This window comes from Tupaia chinensis, unplaced genomic scaffold, assembly GCF_000334495.1.
Source record: "Tupaia chinensis unplaced genomic scaffold, TupChi_1.0 Scaffold139677_1, whole genome shotgun sequence".
Lineage (NCBI taxonomy): Eukaryota > Metazoa > Chordata > Mammalia > Scandentia > Tupaiidae > Tupaia > Tupaia belangeri.
In genome coordinates, this window is record NW_006199558.1 from 1,163,385 (window position 1) to 1,171,737 (window position 8,353).

General features: G+C 38.8%; 1 pseudogene; it reads left to right on the top strand.

The window, feature by feature from the left end:
• The first annotated feature begins 5,956 nt into the window (after window positions 1-5,956).
• LOC102499279 (zinc finger protein PLAGL2 pseudogene) lies at window positions 5,957-7,094 on the top strand (annotated as a pseudogene).
• The last annotated feature ends 1,259 nt before the right edge of the window (window positions 7,095-8,353 follow it).

The window sequence follows — 8,353 nt, forward strand, 5'->3', positions numbered from 1 at the left end:
TTGCTTATAAAGAGTATTTATAAACTCAAATACAAATGAATGGTGAAGTAAAAATTTCAAGCACAAAAAAAGCACACATGATATGATTCTAGGTACATAAATACAAAAACAGGAAAAATTAATGTACGCTATTTGAAGTAAAAGATTCATCACCCTTGCAAGATGAGGCCTTCTGAGGTGCCAATCATCTGTAATTTATTGGATGGATACGATACTCTGTAAAAATTAATCAAGCTGTACACCTAATGATATACACATTTTTCTGTAAGCACATTACATTTCAATAATCAAGAGATAAAAATGGAAAAATGATGCTCTTCATCATCACTTCTATTCAATATTTATGGAAATTTCAATCCATGCAATAAACCAATAATAAAAATAGCATTAAGGATTGAAAAGAAAGAAATGGAAGTGCTATTGCATGTAGGAAAAATGATCATACACATGATTTCTAAATAACATTCAGGAAACCTTAGAATAAGCCACTTAAGCAACTTCAATAGATATAAAGTCAATGTACAAAAAAGAGGTTGTGTTTTTTTGTTTGTTTGTTTTGGTTTTTTTGAGAGGTTTTTGCTATAGGGCACGTGCACTCGCCAGAAAGACAAAGAGAGACAGAGAGACAGAAAGCAAGAAATCACCCCCAACAGAGGATGGCCACGCCGCAATCCCTTCTCCTCCATTCTTCTCCTGGGATCTTGAGCATGCACGCACACGCACCCGGCATGAGTTTTAAGCCACCGGGTCTGGGACTCAAACTGTGGTCAACTACATGGGAGTCCAGCGACTTGGCCATTACACCAACTGCTGGTCCCAGAAGTTGTGTTTCTCACTGCAGTAATAAACAGAAAAATATATAAAATGAGTTATTGAATAGCATAAAGATATTTAGAAATAAATTGAAAGAAATATGAGAACTTGAATTGAAAACTAAATAGTATTATAAATAAATATTAAAAGAGAACTAAATAAGCATAGCAATGTACTATATTTTTGGATTATGTAGTTCAATATCATTCAGATATCAATTCTGGTAAAACTGACCTGCAGATTCAATGAAATCCTGTGATAGCCATTCTCTAAGATGTTTTTCAATGCCCTTTGCCTCCTAACATTTATGTCCTTAGGTAATACTCTCCCACATTATTCCAAAGTTCATCTACGTGACCAATAGAATATATAAGTAATTATGTATCACTTTAGGGATTATATTATCAAGGCTTACAGTTTCTATTTTTTTTTTAATTCTCTTTCTTATATCACTCAATCTGACCAAATCATGCCACTATACCTTGAAGGCACCCACTGTAGAAATCCCAGCCAAGTTACTGAAGAACTAAGTATTTCAGTGGTGAGACATTTTAGAGGTGGGTAGTCCTAAGTCTGGTCAAGATTTCATATCAGTGCAACCTCATCTGACAGCTTGACTACAACCTCATGAGCAATCCTGTACCAGACAACTAGACGTTTGAAATAATTGTTTATTACTTTAATGCCAAGTTTTGGGGTGAGTCATCATGTCACAACATATAACCACAGATAGTATCCAACTTATAACAGTTCCACTTAATTTTTTGACTTTATAATGGTATGAAAGCAAAACACATCATTCAGTAGAAACCATACTTTTAAGTATCCTTACAACCATTCCATTATCACTTACAGGATAGTACTAAATAATTTACATGAGATATTTTCTACTGTATTATAAGATAGGTTTTGTGTAGGATGATTGCATCAAGCAAATGTAGGCTAATGTTGGTTCTCTGAGCACGGTTAAGGTACACTAAGCTAAGCTATGATATTTGGTAGTTAGGATTATTAAATGCATTTTTTTAATTTATGACAATTTTCAATGTACAATGGCTATAAGTTGGGAGAATCTGTAGTACCAATTCCAATCAAAGTCTCAGAGGTTTTCAGTGAAAACTCAGAAGCAGGTGATAAAATTAGTACAGAAAGGCAAACGGCCAAGATAGCCAAAATTTTGAAAAAAAAAGAACCTCAGGCTGACATGACCAGAAATCAAGACTGATAAGAAAGCTATAATAATTAAGACAATGTAATGTAGGCATAATTATAGGCAAATTGTCCAGTGAAATAAAATGGAAGGTCTACAAACAAATCTATACATAACAGACACCTAACTTATGATAAAAGTGATTCTACAGTGGTGATTCTATAGTGAAATGGAAATGAAATGTTCTTTTTAATAACTGTACTTGGTCAATGTGATGTCCTTAGAGGAAAAAAAAAATCCTTTCTCTACCTTTACAGCATGGTCCAAAAAACCAACTCCTTATGGATTTCAGATTTAAATGTGAAAGTTAAAACTAAAATTCTATAACAAATAAAAAATGGAACATCTTTATGACCTTAGAATTGGTAAATATTTTAAAATAAGAGATAAATTTCTGTACATAAAGGAAAAAACTGAATCACACTGAAAGAAAGCATATGCATAAAAAGACAATGACACATTTAAAAGCTCAAATTGTGAAGTTCTGGTATTTGCATCATATATGTCTAATAAAGAGCTGGTATCCTATAGAAAGCTCTGCTCCATATAAATCTAATTGAAAATCTGTGCTAAAGACTGAACAATTAACAGACTAGGATATATAAATGGTCAGCATGCTGAGGAAAAAATTCTCCCAACTTGTTTTTTCATAAGGAAGTCAAAATTGAAACATTTATCATTACAATTCTATTAAAGCAATTAAAAAATACAACTAGTAAAAGAGCTCAATAATTCCTTTGAGAGGAACATCCTCTTTCAGGCCCCATACCATTGGATTTTGCTAGGTCCCAACTATAGTGTAGAGCCAGCCACAGCAGGACCAAGTGATAGAGCTGCAGAGAGAATATGGCTCACCTACAACCCTCCCGCCCACATTTAAACTCCCAGGTGTGTTTGTATTTTTGAACATTCCTTTCTTCCTTCCCCACACCATTTTATTTCTCCAGGTCCCACTACAGTACAGTGCCAGTCACAGAGGGATGGAGTGAATGAAGGAGCTGTTGAGGGAGCTAACCTCCTCTCAGTGATTTTTGGAATACCTGGTTTCCTTTGAGATTTCATATTTTACTGGCCTGTGCAATGCAAATTGTAATTCTTCCTTTAGTTACTTTCTGTAGATCGGTCTCAGGTACACTGGGTCCTGAGATTTAGGGGGAGCGGGAATCAAGCACCTCAATCTGACTACATACAGCTCTCTCTGATCAGAAGAAAAGACCCTCTCCAAAGAACATACCTGAGAAGTAGAGCTTTTATTCCCCTTGACATTACAGAATCAACTCAAAGCAAGGAGGAAAAAATGTATAGTCATCAGATACTAAAAACCAGCAGGAAGGCACAAGAAATATGAGGAACTGAGATAGTATCTCTCCCTCAAGGCCAAAGAACAACTCCTTGTCATCCACTGACAGCACACTAGAACTCACAAAAATGTCAGAAAAAGAATTCAGAATATTCACAGTGACAAAACTAAATGAGATATAAGAGAAAGAAACAACAAACTACAAGAGATGAACAAGTCCTTCCACAATTTGAAGAAGTAGATAAACACCATAAAAAGGAATCAAACAGAACTGTTATAGATGAAGGCTATAATACAAAAAAGCACAACTTCCCTCAAAAATATTAATAGCAGATTAAATTATGCAGAAAACTGAATCTGAAATCTAGAAGACAAAACCTCTGACTTTGACAAAATCACCAAAAAGAATTTAAAAATCCAAAAAAGAGAAAAATATATTGGAAATACTAGATACCATTAAATGGCCAAACATACAAATAATTGATATCCCAGAAGGTAAAGAATCTAAGGGCATCAATAATCTATTCCATGAAGTACCTGAAGAAAAATTTCCAAATCTAGAGAAACACTCAAACATCCAGATCCAAGAAATATAAAGGACTTGGAATAGAATCAACCTAAGAAGATCCTTTCCATAGCATATAATAGCCAGTTTGGTAAATATCACAGAAAGAGACAAGATTCTAAAAATGTCAAGAGAAAATATCAAATTACTTATAAAGGTTATCTCATAGGCCAACATCCGATCTCTTAAATAAAAACAATCCAAACAAGGAAAGAATAGGAAGACATATTCAAAGTGTTAAAATAAAATCAATTTCCACCAATAATATTATAACAGGTAAGATTATCCTTCAAAATAAGAGAAGATGAAAACATTTCCAGATATACAAAATCTGAAAGAATTTACCAACACTAGGTGGGCTATTCAAGAAGTACTGAAGGGAATACTATACCAGGAAACCTACAGAAACAAACAAAAATAAGAGAACAACAACAACAAAAATAACCCCCCAAAAAATACTAACAAAATGGCAGGGGCAAGTCTTCAAATACTGATAGTAACATTTAATGTTAACAGATTAAATTCTCTAATCAAGAGAGACAGACTGGCTGAATGGACAAGACAAAACCCCTCTATTTACTGCCTACAAGAGACACACTTCATGGATAAAGACATACAGAAACTAAAAATAAAAGGCTGTAAAAAGGGATTCCATGAAAACAGAAACCAAAAAATAAACTGGAATCATGATACTGATATCAGACAAAATAAGCTTTAAGACAAAAACTGTAAGAGAGAGATAAAGGACACTGTACAGTACTAAAAGGGCTAATTAACTAAGAAAATACAGCACTTATAAATATCTCTGCACTTAACTCAGGGGTACCCAAATACATGAAAAAAGACTACTAGAGTCATAAACAAAATGAACTTGACTGACTTCTATCAACCCTTCCACCCAAACACAAAAATGTACATTTTTCTCACTCCTTCATGGAACTTTTTGAAGATTGACCACATTATAGGGCACAAAACAAGCCTTAACAAATCCAAAGTTATACAAACTAAATATATCTAGCATCTTCTCTGACTGTCATGGAATTAAACTTGAAATTAATTCAGAAAGAATCCTCAAAAATACACAATCATACGAAAACTAAACAACCCACTCTTGAATGATTTCACAACCACTGAAGAAATTAAGACTGAAACAGAAAGATTTATTGAATCTAATGATGAGTATACAAGTTTCCATAACTTATGGGACACAATGAAAGCAGTAGTCATGAGAGGGAAGTTCATAGCAATCAGTGCACATAATAAAAAGATGGAAAGGTGGCAAATAGATAACCTAACAACACCCCTTAGGGAACTGGAAAGACAACAACAAAAATGCCAGGAGAAAAGAAAGAATAAAGATTCAATCTAAATAAATTAAATGGAGATAAACTGTACAGAAAATAAATGAAACAAAAAGCTAGTTCTTTGAGAAGATAAAATTGACACAATGTGAGCTAGACTAATCAAGAATAGAGAAAGGAACCAGATATATCAAACCAGCTGTGACACAGGCAATACTACAATAGACATTTAAAAAAAAAATACAAAAGATTAGCGCAGCTCCCTCAACCCATCACACAGTGGCCAGACTGCCACCAATACTGGGTTCTGAGTGGGCCTGGCGGAGCCCGAATGTGGCCCAGCCTGCAGCACAGGGTCTCAAGTATAGTGAAGAGATTGTTTTCTGAAGGCTGTGCTGGAGGCTGTGACAGAACAGAGAGTCCATGTGAAGTTGATGGGCAGGCTTTCTGAAATAACATGGCCCTTTGCCATTAGCCTTGCCATGACCACATTTTTTTTTTTTTTTTGGAGAGATTTTCACTGTAGGGCGCGTGCGCTCGCCAGACAGACAGAGAGAGACATAGAGACAGAAAGCGAGAAATCACCCCCCAGGGGGGATGGTCACGCCGCAATCCCTTCTCCTCCATTCTCCTCTCGGGATCTTGGGCACGCACGCACATGCGCCCAGTGTGAGTTTTAAGCCACCGTGTCCGGGACACGAACCGCGGTCGACTACATGGGAGTCCAGCAACATAGCCATTACACTAACTGCTGGTTCCCGACCACATTTTTTACCAGTGTCTCCCATCCTATTCAAGATACAAAACAGGAGGAGAAAATGGGCTGAAAACTAGCTCTGAGGCCTAGGACTGTGAGGCAGAGAGTCAGGAAAAGTGCCAGTGTGAAATCTTGAGCCCGCCCTTCTCAAATGGGGAGAAACGAGGGCCTCACAGCCTCCCCCATCCATAGCAGAGACCGTGTAGCTGCCCTCAGCTGCACTGTGACAAGGGTTTTGCCTCCAAGTACAAGCTGCATAGGCTCATGGCCACCCCCTCAGTCCAAAAACCCCACCAAAACATGTACTGTGATAAGACATTTCACCGCAAGGACCATCTGCAGAACCACCTGCAGACCCATGACCCAAACAAAGAGGCCCTCCACTGCACTAAATGTGGGAATAATTATAATATGAAGCTGGGATACTGGAACCACCTGGATATATGTGCTGCCAGCAGGGGTAACCTCAGTTGCAAGGTGTGCCTGCAGACCTTTAAGAGTACCCAGGCACTTCAAGAGCACTTGAAGGCCCACTCACACTGGGCAGCAAGCAGTGCCAAGGAAAAGAAGCATCCCTGTGACCACTGTGACCAGCAGTTCTATATGCATAAGTATATGTGGCAGCACCTAGTGGTGTATACAGGCCATAAGGACTTCCTGTGCCAGTAATGTGCCCAGCCATTTGGCCATAAAGACCACCCAATGCATTATGCCAAGAAGAACCACTCACAAGAGCTGCTCAAAATTGAGAGGGAGCCAGTGGACATGAGAGCCCTACTCAACTGTAGCTCCACAGTCAGTGTGAAAGAAGAGCTGAGCCTGTGCTGTGATGGCCTCTTGGGACATGATACAGGTCAAGGCCTTTCCTGGCATGTTGCCCATTGGCATGTGTGATGCCCACATGCCTACTATGTCTGGTACAGGGATGCCACTCTCCCTGGTGCACAATATACTGCCCACAAGTATGAGCTAACCTCTGGAATCCTCACCTATCCCTTCCTCAACCCAGCTTCCCCCAAAATATCAGCTTGGATCTACCTCACACTTTCCCAACACTTCCCGAAGTGGAGGTGGATAGTTTTCTGCCAGAGTTTCCTAGAAGCCTCTCTCTCGTCCCTAGGCCCCACCTGAACATCATGAGCAGTTAGTATTAGCCTTAAAAGGATGAATTCTGTGTTCTAGGCTGATAGGGATAGCAAAGGAGAGGTGATGAACCCCTCATTTGTCTCCCTTTACCCATCCCTTTACTAGGAAGTTATGGAGTTGTTAGAAAAAGAAGTTTTCAGAGTTAGGACTGGGTAGATGGTTGAGTTCTAATCTTTGGGTGCATCATTGCCTCTCATACTGAAAATTTTCTTATCTACAATGTCCATCAGCTTTCCTCCACTTTGCAGTGCCCAGAGACCTGGGCCACTGTGCATAGGTTTTTCTGTTCTCCATACGAGCTTCTATCTCCCTATGGCCTCCCTCTATTTTCCACTAGTATCCAGCAAGATTTCTTGCAGCAAACGATTAGTTCTTCTCTTCTGACATGTGGGCCACTCTGCCACAGACCACACAGCCCTTGCCCAGAACTCAACTAAATCCCACTCCTGCTTCATCTCAGTTCTGCAGAGGCTTCACTTGTAAAAGGGAGGCAAGCTCAGAGATCCCCACTGTGGGACCCTCTTAAGACACATCATATACAAAAAACACACTTCTACCTCTGTACTGTTAACTCCTATAGATGCAGTCAGCAGTTTCTGGGCACTTTTCTCTGGGTGTTTCATGCTGACTTATCCAGTATGGTTTCAGAACACACCACCAAGGAACTGCCTCAGCCTCCCACCAGACTTCCCTCACCCTCCTTCCTTCTAGATTCATTTAGTTTATCATCATGAACAGATTAGGTCCAAGACTCTGACCTAATTTGCCTTAGTCCAAGCCAGTACTCCTTGTTTGAGGTGGAAGCCTTAAATATTAGCTTCCTGACCCTTGATTGGAAGGAATGTAGAGTAAATAAATATGTTTTTATTTAGGCAGGGTAGCTTGGGATACCTTTAAAAAATTTATATATATATGTGTGTGTGTGTGTGTGTGTGTGTGTGTGGGTGTACATATTTATCAGGCAAGATTAGAATCAGACTAGGTGATTTACTTCTAAAAATTAGCTTTGCTGAGTCCCAGGGGTTAATTGAGGCTTACCTGAAAAGAATCTACTGTGATTCACAGCCATCTCCTGCATGCTATGCATGTGATTGGGACTTATATTACAGGAAATGGCCTATGAGCATCCAGGTGGGACTCTGCTGCCATTTTCCTGCTGTATCTGGCCTTCATTGCCAGACCTGGCAGCTCTTCTCCCTTTGCCTACCACCTTCCTTCCATCCTCATTGACAGAGGCAAATGGACTGGGTGGCCACAGGAG